At 49.6% G+C, this 14,190-nt stretch overlaps 1 long non-coding RNA gene across 1 annotated transcript; it reads left to right on the top strand.

The window, feature by feature from the left end:
- The first annotated feature begins 2,330 nt into the window (after window positions 1–2,330).
- On the top strand, window positions 2,331–13,905 carry LOC120935843. The gene is made up of 3 exons (XR_005748529.1): window positions 2,331–2,501; window positions 4,923–5,031; window positions 13,885–13,905. It is a non-coding gene; the product is annotated as an uncharacterized LOC120935843 (long non-coding RNA).
- The last annotated feature ends 285 nt before the right edge of the window (window positions 13,906–14,190 follow it).

The raw sequence follows: 14,190 nt of genomic DNA, 5'->3' as shown, positions 1-14,190 counted from the left end.
CATCCTGATAGAAGTGAGATCACCATCTTGTGGAGCTCAGAGGAACTGCAGTCCTGAGAAATAGATTGAAGTTGTCTTGTGCTGTGTGTATGTACTGTATATCCTTATAGATGGCTCATCTCCACTCCCACCAAGAGTGGAGACCACCAGATCCCCGATTGTTCGTTCAAGCCCTATTGGACAACCTGCCTCCGGGTTCTCCTCAAGCCGACCCTCCATCGAACGGCATCCAGCCTGGGGTCTCCTCAGTAGAGCTGGGGACCCAGTAAGTCACTGGGGCCCCTTTCAGCAACATGGAGCTCCGTGTAGCATGCGACCCCAGCCTGGTAGGCTATCGCTGGGGTCCGTTGGATGCACACACCCTAAAGGTGGGTGCCGCACCTGGAATCTGGAACCCGCGAAGAACCAACAAAAATGGCGTCTGCCACAGATATACACTCCCCCAGCATGCCCCGCGAGGGAAAACTGGCTCTGCCAGAACCCCTCTAGCACCACCTGTCGCCCATGGGTGTAAACAGCACCCCTGGAGCGCAGACTGACCTACAGGACAGTTCAGGAATGACAGCAGCCCAAATTTAGCAAATTGTGAATGGGAGCAAAATAACTCTCCCAATCCCCACTAACTTTAGCGTAGTGCCCATACTGAAAGTAAGGGGGCGCTACATGTATATGAAGAGGCGGAGCCCCTGAGTGTGTATGAAGAGGCGGAGCTCTGAGTGTGTATGAAGAGGCGGAGCTCCTGAGTGTGTATGAAGAAATGGAGCTCTGAGTGTGTATGAAGAGGCGGAGCTCCTGAGTGTGTATGAAGAGGTGGAGCTCCTGAGTGTGTATGAAGAGGCGGAGCTCCTGAGTGTGTATGAAGAGGTGGAGCTCCTGAGTGTGTATGAAGAGGCGGAGCTCCTGAGTGTGTATGAAGAGGCGGAGCCCTGAGTGTGTATGAAGAGGTGGAGCTCTAAGTGTGTATGAAGAGGCGGAGCCCTGAGTGTGTATGAAGAGGTGGAGCTCCTGAGTGTGTATGAAGAGGCGGAGCTCCTGAGTGTGTATGAAGAGGCGGAGCTCTGAGTGTGTATGAAGAGGCGGAGCTCCTGAGTGTGTATGAAGAGGCGGAGCCCCTGAGTGTGTATGAAGAGGCGGAGCTCCTGAGTGTGTATGAAGAGGCGGAGCTCTGAGTGTGTATGAAGAGGCGGAGCTCCTGAGTGTGTATGAAGAGGCGGAGCCCCTGAGTGTGTATGAAGAGGCGGAGCTCCTGCTGGAACAGCGGTCGGAGGAGGAAGCCGAGTCTAGGAGGGAGACTGACAGAAAGCGCAGCAGACTTACAGGAGTGAGCGAGGAGGATCCATCGGAGGTGAGGAGAGTGGGAAGGATGTTGGTGACTCTGGTAGATGAAAAGCTGGGAGTCATATTGCTCTGGTGAGTGGGGAAGCACTACTAAGGGGGCGCCCTCACCATCACGTGTGTAAGAGGTGGAAGAAGGCGTGGCTACACTACAGCTGGCACAGTTTGGAGCGCCGAGAACTTTCACACCTTATCAACTTTTCATTGATTGGTGGATATTTTTTTAATAAGTTAGTTGAAGTAGATGTAAAGTGGAAGCAGTGGACTTGCAGAGAACACTATATTGATTACAAAATATTGTATGATTACATGAATTTGCACAGATTTCATTTTTTTTTATAAAGCAGCAATTAAAGAAGTAGGTGTAAAGTGGAAGCAGTGGATCTGCAGAGAACAGCATCTTGAGCACAAAGCACTTTATGTTGTGGATGAATTTGCACATGGATCAGTTTACTTCATTTATTGATAAACCCCATAAGATGAATGAAGTAGGTGTAAAGTGGAAGCAGTAGATCTGCAGAGAATTTTATTGGGGCCCCTAGCACTTTATATATGAATGTCTCCACATATTTTAGTGTATTTGTGATAATTGATGGGCGGCACACACAATAGGACAGCGCTGTGACACATAATGCTCTTCTAGGTGATAAAGGGAAGACTTACCTTTGTTACAGCAGCAGTCCGGTAGAAGTTATTTCTGGAGGTATTTGAGTTGTTACACATAGCGCAGGTTTTTTTCTATTTATATTGGGGACATAATTGCCCAAATCTGGGGATCAGGAGCCATTTCCACCCTTTACTCTCGGCTGGGGTTCTTTGTATCCATATAACAGATGTTCTACATGACTAAATCTCACATCAATTTTACTGCAAAATCAAAATGTCTCCCCCGAGCAGTTATATATTTCTACACACTAAGGGGCTCCCCCTCTTCAGTGGAGATGACCCATCTATAAGGATATAAAGTACATACATACACACACAGCACAAGGACATGTTTACACCTATTGTTTCTCGGGGCTGCAGTTCCTCTGAGCTCCACAAGATGGTGATCTCACTTCTACCAAGACAGGAAGTCTCTATGGAATACAGACAGGAAGTTTCGGGTGAGAGGTCAGTCAGGAGGAAGAAGAGAGGAGACATTGTTAGAAGAGGCAGCAGAGGAGGTAATAAGATCTTATTTTCTATTTACACCCAGTAACCCCGTCATGTCCGTCCTCTTCCTCCATAGTCACTGTGATGAAGGTCAGAAATATTGGATATTATTTAGTTTTATGAAATTGATCATCTCTAATCCGGATGCAATGTATAACACAGTCAGTGTATCTGTATAATGTGGTGTGTAAGTTCCGGGGTCCCCACATGGGGAGGACATGAGGCTCCCTCAGTAAGGCTGCATTCACATCTAGACGGACGAAATCGCGGCGTTTTGTCGCCGCAAATCGCGGTAAAAATAGCGGCGTTTTGTACCGCGATTTGCGGCGACAAAACGCCGGTATTGTCCGCCTAGATGTGCCCCAAGATGACCCCCTCTATGGAGATGATTCCCATCTCCTAGCCGAACGCTCGAAGACGCCTGAAAAAAAGGTCCGGGACCTTTTTTCACGCGGCAGGCGACAGGCGTTCGGCGTGGAGATGTGAACCATCTCCATAGAGGGACATCTGTTTTCAGCCCTCTGGCGGCAGCGGCGTAGCGCTACAGGCGTAAAAACGCCTAGGTGTGAATGCAGTCTAAGAAGAACATAAATGATTGTATATTGTGTTGGGATAGAACCAGACACCTCGGCACCCCCTGAATCTGAGGTGAGGTCTCTGACTGAATTCAGATAATAAAGAAGGGGGTCAGTCTGGTGAGAGTCGTCTTCCATGATGGACACAGAGAGGGGCTGATGGTCACAGACCTCACTAGAAGGAAGCTGGAAGGTGCTTAGAACTGCTGAGTCTGATGGATCGGTATGGACGGTGTGCTGCTCTCTGCACCCTGAGACTGCTGGGACATCTAGTTCTCTATTGTCTGATCTGTGGCTCAACCCCACAGCTCCCCTCCAAGGGCCCATGGACTTCACCCTACCATAAGGTGACCAGATTTTTAAAATGAAAACCAGGGACATATTTTTTTTTTTTTACTAGTAATGGCGGCAATAAGCGACCCAACCCCCCCGTCGCCACTGCTGCACCACCTCACAGCCTGTCAAGTCTTACTCTCCGGTCCCCGGCTACTGCTCGGTGGGGAGCGGAGGAAGATTACAAAGGAAAGCCAAGGAGATAAGCAGGCAGGCGGTTGGCCGGAACTTGAGCCAAGGCAGAAGAACATGCGAGCGGAGCTGAATGGGCATGCACCCGAAAACTGAAGAAAAATTCCCTCTGCTTCGACCAGCACATCATCATCAGAAAGGGGCACAGATGATGAAAAAAATACACCCCCTAAGCTAGCGGCGGAGCGGGGGGTGTAATTCAGATTTTTTATTTTGCACTGACTGTCTTTGAAATTGCCCCAGCCCCTGTTCAAATCCAAGCCGGAGACAAAACCGGGGACAGACTTGGTCTGGGGACAGTGTCCTCAATCCGGGGACTGTCCCCTGAAACTGGGGATGTCTGGTCACCCTACCGTACCAGCCCCTATCCCTGTTGGCCTGGATCTCTGTCCTTTACTGGACTTACCCCATCCTGCCCCAATCTCTGCCCTTTTCTGGACTTACCCCATCCTGCCCCAATCTCTGCCCTTTTCTGGACTTACCCCATCCTGCCCCGATCTCTGCCCTTTTCTGGACTTACCCCATCCTGCCCCGATCTCTGACCTTTCCTGGACTTACCCCATCCTGCCCCGATCTCTGCCCTTTCCTGGACTTACCCCATCCTGCCCCGATCTCTGCCCTTTCCTGGACTTACCCCATCCTGCCCACATCTCTGCCCTTTTCTGGACATCCTGGATCTTTGTCCCTGAGTACGGGATACACATTTCTGCTGGGCCATCCTATGTGGACTAACTGTGTGGTGTTACATTGTTATCCGGTGGAATGTTTCATTGTACTGTGTCTTGCTACTATATGTGCCAACCCTGCTCTGCCCATGTGCTAAGGACTTTAACCCCCGCTGTACTAAACGCTGCTCTGCCCTGTGGACTATCGCCCCTTTGCTGTCCTGAGGAACACTCTTCATTTCTGTGCCTTCTGTTTGCCCTGTTGAAATACCACCCCTTATTTGTCCCATTTTACCACCCTAAGGATCACTCTTCATTGCTATATCTATTGTTTGTTCTGTGAACTATTTATCCTACTGCCTGTACCCCGAGGCCCAAATATACGCCTGCATGTTGGGTTCCTGGTGATTTGACCTTTTATCCTGATTCCTGGATCTTCTCCTCATCTCACGCCCAACATATAGAATGGAATTTGTGATCCAGGAGGTCAAATTTTACAAGTCTCCCGATTTGCAAGAATCATAGTGAACACTAAACTGTACAGATCAAATATTTTCTCACTGGGGACCATAGTGCTTAAATACATACTGACCTTCTGATATCCTCATCCTATTATTGTACGACCAATGCAGATAATTCTCTAATATCAATGTTATCTGTCTACAAGGGAACCTTCATAGATGACGGCACAAATGAAGATGAAGGAGGACCAGGGTCACATGACTGAGAAGATACTAAACCTCACCCTGGAGATCATCTACCTGCTGACCGGAGAGGTGAGGGGGATTCTGGGAGGTCACATGACATCACTCTTATCTCTATTAGACATGTACGCACTGAAATATTTTGTTTCGGAATTTCGTTTCCGTCCAAAAAATACATTTATTTAGTTACCCGCAAAATGTGTTTTTACTTATTTTGTTTTGTTAGTCTGAAAATCTGAATTAATTAAGGTTGAACCCATCATTGAAGGCTTATGGTACAGTGGGGATCAAAAGTTTGGGCACCCCAGGTAAGAATTTGTATTAATGTGCATAACGAAGCCAAGGAAAGATGGGAAAAATCCCCAAAAGGCATCAAATTACAGATTAGACATTCTTATAATATGTCAAAAAAAGTTAGATTTTATTTCCATCATTTACACTTTCAAAATTACAGAAAACAAAAAAAAGGTGTTTTCAAAAGTTTGGGCACCCTGCAGAATTTATAGTATGCACTGCCCCCTTTGCAAAGCTGAGACCTGCCAGTGTCATGGATTGTTCTCATCTGACCTTGCCCCAACAATCAGCACCATGGGTTCTTCTAAGCAGTTGTCTAGAAAACTGAAAGTGAAAATAGTTGACGCTCACAAAGCTGGAGAAGCTATAAGAAGATAGAAAAGCGTTTTCAGATGTCAATATCCTCTGTTCGGAATGTAATTAAGAAATGGCAGTCATCAGGAACAGTGGAAGTTAAAGCAAGATCTGGAAGACCAAGAAAAATATCAGACAGAAGAGCTCGCAGGATTGTGAGAAAAGCAATTCAAAACCCACGATCCCTCCAGAAAGATCTGGCGGACACTGGAGTTGTGGTACATTATTCCACTATAAAGAGATACTTGTACAAATACGGTCTTCATGGATGAGTCATCAGAAGAAAACCTCTTCTACGTCCTCACCACAAAAATCAGCGTTTGAACTTTGCAAATGAACATATAGACAAGCCTGATGCATTTTGGAAACAAGTTCTGTGGACCGATGAGGTTAAAATATAACTTTTTGGCCAGAATGAGCAAAGGTACGTTTGGAGAATAGAGGGCACAGAATTTAATGAAAAGAACCTCTGTCCAACTGTTAAGCATGGGGGTGGATCAATCATGCTTTGGGGTTGTATTGCAGCCAGTGGCACAGGGAACATTTCACGAGTAGAAGGAAAAATGGATTCAATAAAATGTCAGCAAATTTTGGATGGTAACTTGATGCCATCTGTGAAAAAGCTGAAGTTAAAGAGAGGATGGCTTCTACAAATGGATAATGATCCTAAATCCACGGGGGATTACATCAAGAGGCGTAAACTGAAGGTTTTGCCATGGCCTTCACAATCTCCTGACCTCAACATAATTGAAAATCTATAGATAGACCTTAAAAGAGCAGTGCGTGACAGACAGCCCAGAAATCTCAAAGAACTGGAAGACTTTTGTAAGGAAGAATGGGCAAAGATACCTCAAACAAGAATTGAAAGACTCTTGGCTGGCTACAAAAAGCGTTTACAAGCTCTGATACTTGCCAAAGGGGGCAGTACAAGATATTAACTCTGCAGGGTGCCCAAACTTTTGCAGACGCCATTTCTCTTCCGTTCATGGACGAACACAGCAGCAATTGACCTTAGGGTATTATCCTTCCTTTTAGGAGATTGACTAGGCAGAAATCAGCACTTTAAGTGTTAAAACACTTCACACAGCACAGTACCTCCCAGGGGGCGGATCCCCCGGGTACATCCCTCTCTCTGCCTAATGCAGTCCCAGTTTTTTCTGCCTAGTGACAGGAGGTGACATGGCTCTTCTGGGCCCATGTGCTCTAGAGATTTTTTTGCGATTTTATTATTATTTTTTCTGCATTTTTGGATCCTGGAATCTGCAATCAACTGCCGACTGGGTGACAGGCTGGATCCTCGATCCTTGTAGTCCCCCCATGTTCGGCCATCAAACGTGTGCCGCCTTTAGCTATGCGCTGGGCCGTCCACAACATGCCCTGGGGTGGCCGGTGAGCTATACGCTCCAGGGCACACATATGACCGGTCTCTATGGCCGTGTCACAGTATGCCGGGCCGACAGCCATGCTGTAACTGCGCGGACGTTGGTTCTGTCTGGAATGCCTCCAGCCGGTGGTGGCAGGATGGGTAAGTAGCATCCCCCTTGCCGTGGCATGGTGGTTCGGCTGGTGCATTCCTGGTGAGGTCAATCGGGGGTCCGCCCTACTTTCCTCTCTCCCTCCTTCCCCGCATTTTGGGAGGTCGGCCATGAGGTGGGGGGTCCGCCTGGGGGGGCTCCGTCCAATGGCTGGGGGCTGTGGCTGCTGTCGGGGGTGCTGTGTACTTTTTTATTGCTACCGTGTGTGCAGGGGGGGACTTACAGGGGTCCTGCATGTTGGCGTTTTTTTACTGTGTGGTTTTGCGCTGTTTGGCCCAGATTCACAAAGCACTTACGTCAACGTATAACAAGTTACGCCGACGTAAGTGCAAATGTGTGCCGTCGTATCTGCGCCTGACCCACAAACAGAGATGCGCCTAAAACCAGACTACACCCGGCCGACGTAACTTGCTTACGCCGGCGTACCGTGGGCGTACATTTAGGCTGGGTGCATGGTGCCACTCCCATTGATAAGCCATGCAAACATGGGGGAAATACGGCGATTCACAAACGTACGAGCACCCGACGCAGGCTACGCGCGTAAGTTGTACTTTTGGCGTAAAGTTATTCCCCATAAAGGAGGTGTAACCCAGCACCAGACATGCAAAGGTCTGCACCAGGGAACACAAGCCGGCGTATTTTACATTGGACGTGGGTCTGGCTGGGCGTAGGTTACGTTAACGGCGTACACAGTGATCCGGCATAGCATAGGCAGTTGTTCCGATGTGGTTGTGAGCATGCGCACGGGGATGCGTCCACGTCACGGCGCATGCGCAGTTTGTTTTATGTACTTGTCTGGCGCTTGGCCCACCATTTGCATGGATCACGCCCACTTCCACTTCCACTGGCCTGCGCCTTTGAAACCCATGCCACGCTGGTGCAACGTAGGGAGCACTGGCTTTATGAATTCCATGCTTGCCTCTCTGCGCTGCGTAGGTGTAGCATACAGGGGATACGCTACGGCGGCATAATGTGCGCCTGCTGTCTGTGAATCCGGGCCTTTGTGTTTTACAATGTGCTCAGCCGCCATTTTGCCGGTGACGGACGCTTTTATTAACGATCAGCGGCCATTTTCTTGTAGCCCGCATGCTGTTTTTTGCATGTCGGTGGCCATTTTGGATGGGAGTTTTGCCTCTAGCGGCCAGAATAACGGTGCGTACGGCTCCAGCACGCTTCCTGAGGGACGGCACAGCATGGACAGCGCTCTGAGCAGTCACAGGAGCAATACAGCCTGGTCGGGTGGTGAGTCCTCTGGGGGGTCCCCTGCTCTCTGTTGCGGCCGGGAGGGTGGCCTGTGGGTCTTGCCTTGCAGTGGGTCAGCATGGCGTCCGAACCGGAGGCTTCTCCCCCAGCCGGATTTAACCCTTAGTGCCCCTGTTCCTGCGGCCTCCATGGATGCTATGACGGCAGTCCTTGAGGCGTTTGTTGCCAGGATTGAAGCGGCGAGTGGTCAGAAGGGGATGTCTCTGACACGGAATCGGGCCCTGCTACTGCGTCCGGCCCTGGTTCTGTGATGTCAGAAGATGCAGGCCTAGCCCACACGGACAGTGAGGATGACTCTGCATCAGGGTCAGCGCATGATAAGGTGTTTGTTGGAGCTCTTATAACTGCGGTGCGAGACACTCAAAAACTTGAGGATTCGGCGGAGGCATCAGAGATGCCGGTCCCTTTTGGGTTCCGCAAGCCGCCCCGCACCGCAAAAGTGTTTCCTTGTGTTCCTTATCTGGACAAAATATTGTACAAGGAATGGGATCGGCCGCAGAAAGTTTTTTCTGTCCCAAAATACTTTGCGGTCCGTTACCCGTTTGAGGAGGATTTCTTAAAAAAGTGGACCTCTCCTCCGTCAGTGGACCCCCCCTGTGTCCAGACTGAACAAGGCTACCACGTTGCCTGTGGAAGGGGCTCCCGCTTTTAAGGACCCCACAGATAGGAGAGCTGAGGCTGTGGCCTGCTCCATGTTCACAGTGGTGGGGTCAGCGGTGAGACCGGTCTTGGCCAGGGCTCTAGTGTCGCAGACACTTACCGAACGAGCAAAGTCATTGCTGCAGGAGCTGGAGGCGCAGAATGCTTCTGAGCTCTGTGTGGACCTGGCCTACCAGTTGGTGCAGGGCCTAAAATTTGTCTGTGAGTCGGCTCTGGACACGCTTCCCCTACTTTCCAGGGCCTACGCCTACGCAGTGGTGTTACCCCGCCTTGTGTGGCTGAAGTGTTGGTCTGCGGACCAGTCCTCTAAAAAGGCCTTGGTGGACTTACCCTTTAAGGGTGAGTGGCTTTTTGGGGCGTCTCTGGATGACATTATAAAAGATGCCACGGGAGGTAAGGGCACTCTGCTCCCACAGTCAGGTAAAGGTAAGGAGCCTCGCCGTAAGCAGGGGCCCTCCTTTACCTCCCCCAAGCGTTTTTTTTCGCCCGCCTGTCTGAAGGGCAGAAGCGCCCCTGGTACCGCAAGCCCAACAAGCCTGTGGATTAGCCTGCTTTCGCATGAAGGTCTGCCCCCGCCCGTATCTCGGGTGGGGGGCCGACTTCGCGGCTCGGTGAAGGCTCGGGTGGAGGTCCCTTCTTTCCAATCGAAATCGGGTTTGCGAAGTAGTTTCCTCGGGGTACAAGATCGTTTCTCGCTTGTCCACCAAACAGATTTTTTCCTTCCAGCCTCCAGCTTCCTCCAGAACGCCGGGAGGCCCTGTCAGGGGCTGTTCAGGATCTGCTGGTCAGGGGAGTGATTGTGCTGGTTCCCTCAAGGTAACGGTTTCAGGGGTTTTACTCCAATCTGTTTGTAGTCCCCAAGAAGGAAGGGATCCGTCTAATCCTGGATCTCAAGGCCCTCAACTGTTTTTTGTCAAGGTGCAAAAGTTCAAGATGGAGTCGGTTCGCTCTGTAGTGGCGGCTCTCCATCAGGGGGATTTCCTAGCGTCCCTGGATATCAGGGACGCGTACCTGCATATCCCCATATGCGCAAAACACCAGAGATTTCTGCGCTTTGCGGTCGGAGAGAAACACTTTCAATTTGTGGCCCTCCCTTTCGGCCTGGCCTCGGCGCCACAGGTTTTCACCAAGGTGCTCGCTCCGATTCTGGCCCTGCTGAGGCAGTGCGGAATCGCTATTGTAGGATACCTGGACAACCTTCTCCTGAGAGCTTCCTCAAGAAGAGTTAGAAGAGGATGTGTCTATCACCTGCCAGACCCTCCGGGAATTCGGTTGGCTACTGAATGCCCAGAAGTCAGTGTTGGTACCGTCTCAGCGTCTGGAATACCTGGGGTTGGTCCTGGATTCCTCGGAGGTGAGAGTTTTCCTCCCAACGGAGAAACTACAGACACCGCAATCTGCGGTGCAGCGGTTGGCGACCCAGAAGTGGTCGTCACTTCGTTTTTGCATGAGGGTTCTAGGTCTGATGGTGGCCTCTTTCGAGGCGGTTCCGTATGCTCAATTCCACACTCGAGTGAATGAATGAATGAATGAATGAAAAACTTATAAAGCGCGGCGCATGCGAACTGAATCGCTTCTGTGTTACAGAAAGAGATTCTGTCGCGTTGGGACAAGCTCCCTTCGTCTCTGGATTACCAGGTCCGGGTGAGCCGTCTGGTCAGGTCCTTCCTAGTGTGGTGGCTGATGTCTCCGGTACTTCGGACCGGGAAATCGTTTCTGCCATGCCATTGGACAGTGGTCATGACGGATGTCAGTCTCTCCGGCTGGGGGTGTGTCTGGGGTGTCCAGTCAGCCCAGGGGCGCTGGACTCAGGAGGAGTCCCGCCTACCGATCAATGTCCTGGAACTCCCGGCGATCAAGCTGTGCCTCTCCAAGTGGTCTCTGGGTCTACAGGACCGACCGGTCAGGATCCAGTCCGACAACGCCACGGCCGTGGCGTATGTCAATCATCAAGGGGGCACACGGAGCTCGGCTGCAGCAACGGAAGTCGCGCACATCCTCCGGTGGGCCGAAAGGTAGGTTCCGGCTTTGTCGGCCGTGTACATTCCTACCTAAGTCGCCAAACGCTAGACCAAGGAGAATGGTCACTACACCCGGAAGTGTTTCAGAGTCTGTGCCAAAAATGGGGCTCTCCAGACGTGGATCTTCTGGCGTCCCGTCTCAAACGGAAGGTGTCACGGTTCGTGGCCAGGTCAAGAGACCCATGGGCGGACGTGTCAGACGCGTTAGTGGTGCCATGGGGTCACTATCGCCTAATCTACGCCTTCCCTCCCCCTGAAGCTTCTTCCTCGTCTGCTGCGCAGAGTGGAAGCCGAGGGGATACCAACAATCCTGATCGCCCCGGATTGGCCGCGCCGTCCCTGGTACGCGGACCTGGTGCGTCTGGTGGCAGACGTCCCTTGGCGTCTACCTCTGAGAGAGGATCTTCTGTCGCAGGGTCCTATCTTTCACCCTGCTTTACAGTCGCTGGCTTTAACGCCGTTGCTGTTGAGAGCCAGGTGCTAAAGGACCGAGGCCTGTCAGACTCTGTGATTTCTACCATGCTACGAGCACAGAATTCTACTTCACGGAGGATTTACCATCGTACGTGGAAGGCCTACATCTCCATGTGTGAGGAGATGAATTGGCACCCCCGTACATACGTCATGTCCCGGATTCTGCTGTTCTTACAGCGTGGAGTGGATCGCCTTAAGAACGGTTAAGGGTCAGATTTCGGCCTTGGCTGTTTATTTTTAGCGACCATTGGCGGCGCACTCCCTGGTGCGTACGTTTGTGCAGGGGGTCCGGCATGTGGCCCCGTCTGTGCGCCCTCCACTGCCTCTATAGGACTTGAATTTAGTCCTCTCGGTGCTTCAAGAGGCTCCGGTTGAGGACATTCGAAAGATTCCTTTGTTGACTCTGTCCCAGAAGGTGGTTTTTCTGGTGGCAATTACTTTGGTCAGATGGGTTTCTGAACTAGCGACCTTGTCTTGCAAGGCCCCTTACTTGGTCATCCACAGGGATAAGGTGGTGCTGCGGCCGCAGCCGTCATTCATTCCAACGGGTGTTTCGACTTTTCACATTGAGGACATTGTTTTTCCATCCTTATGTCCTCGGCCGAAGAACCCGAAGGAGGCCACGTTGCATTCACTGGACGTGGTTCGGGCCCTACGGGTGTATTTGTCTGCTACGGCTCCATTTTCGGAGGTCAGATTCACTGTTCGTGTCGGTGACTGGTCTGGCGGTCTCGTCAGCCACCATTTCTAGGTGGATCAGACAGGTCGTGCTCCAGTCCTATGCCTTAAAGGGGCGGGCGCCCCCCTTCCCGGTTGCAGTGCATTCGACCAGGGCGATTGGTGCCTCTTGGGCTTTCTGCCATCAAGCGTCTGTTTACAGCTGTGTAAGGCAGCGACCTGGTTGTCAATCCACACCTTCTCAAAGTTTTACAAGGTGGATGTGAGTGCATCTTTGGATGCCTTCTTTGGCCGCAAGGTTTTACAGGCGGCTGTTTAAGGTTGAAGTTCCTCCGTTGAGGAACTCTGGTTTGTTTGGGGTGAAGTTTGGTTTGCTGTGTTTTTCCCACCCCTCGAAAAAATTTGACACTGCTTGGGGACGTCCCTAAGGTCCGTCCATGACCGGAAGAGAAAATGGGATTTTTGTACTCACCGTAAAATCCATTTCTCTGAGTTAATGGACGGACACAGCACCCTCCCCTCCTTTGTTTGTACTGCTTGTTGTGAACTGGGGCTGCATGAGGCAGAGAGAGGGATGTACCCGGGGGACCCGCCCCCTGGGAGGTACTGTGCTGTGTGAAGTGTTTTAACACTTAACGTGCTGTTTTCTGCCTAGTCAATCTCCTAAAAGGAAGGATAATACCCTAAGGTCAATTGCTGCTGTGTTCGTCCATGAACTCAGAAAAATGGATTTTACGGTGAGTACAAAAATCCTTTTTTTTTTTTTTGTTTCCTGTAATTTTGAAAGTGTAAATGATGGAAATTAAAATCTAACTTTTTTTTTTTTTACATATTATAAGAATGTGTCCAATCTGTAATTTGATGCATTTTGGAGATTTTTCCATCTTTCCTTGGCTTCGTTATGCACATTAATACAAATTTTTACCTGGGGTGCCCAAATTTTCGATCCCCACTGTATCTGTCGAATGTTCTAAGAAGATTCAACAGAGCAACTAAACTATATGACGCCGCAATCGTACATTTTCGGTCGAATGTTCCGCCTACAAGCTATAGAAGAATTCTAATGTTGTAGAACACTAGTAATAATTATATTTATAAATTAATATTACTAGTCAACCAACATTAGAATTCTTCTATAGCTTTTGGGCTATGACCAAAAATGTCCGCTGCTTCGTCGAATCTTAATTTCAAATCTTTTCTCTCTATGTCGAATAATCTTGGACTAATAGCGTTAGGTTAGGCACATTCAACCTTTTTTGCTATTGTCTCTATAATGTTGAATCTTTCCCCTCTATGTAGAATAATCTTGGACTAATAGAGTTAAGGTTAGGCACATTCGACCACAGATTTAATATACACAGATTGTTATTGTCAGCGTCATGTCGAATCTCCTATCTATATCAAACTATTGTCGCAATGAAAATAAAGCATTTGTTTATGTCGGATCTTTTGGTTTTCGTACTCTGCACATTCGTTATCGTTTGTTAAAACGAAAGTGAAAATACCCGAAATTCGGATGAAAATGCATTTAGACGAAAATAAATGCACATGTCTAACCTCTAGTAATAAAACACAGACCTGACCACCGGAGTGATGAGAATTCTGGGATTCTAACATAACGTGTTCCTATTGGTTCCTCATTACAGAGATTTCCTCTGGTGAAGTCAGGTGATCATATGACCATCACAGTGCCTCCATGTGACTCCCTAAAACCTGAGAGACACAACATGGAGAAGATTCTAGAAGTCACCAAGAAGATGATGGAGCTGCTGACAGGAGAGGTGAGCGGTGCTGGGAATTCTGGGACATTATCCAGTAACAGACAAGGGATGTGTCAGGTTCCTATAAGGTGTCAGGGTGTCACTGTTTTTTTTCTCCATAAAGGAGTGGGATTATTTAGAAGAAGGACACAAGGATCTCTACAAGGACGTCATGATGGACAATCAGCCGCC

The sequence above is a fragment of the Rana temporaria genome, chromosome 4 (assembly GCF_905171775.1).
Source record: "Rana temporaria chromosome 4, aRanTem1.1, whole genome shotgun sequence".
In the NCBI taxonomy this organism is placed as follows: domain Eukaryota; kingdom Metazoa; phylum Chordata; class Amphibia; order Anura; family Ranidae; genus Rana; species Rana temporaria.
Note: the sequence above shows the minus strand (reverse complement) of the source record. Positions and strands in the feature narration are given on the sequence as shown.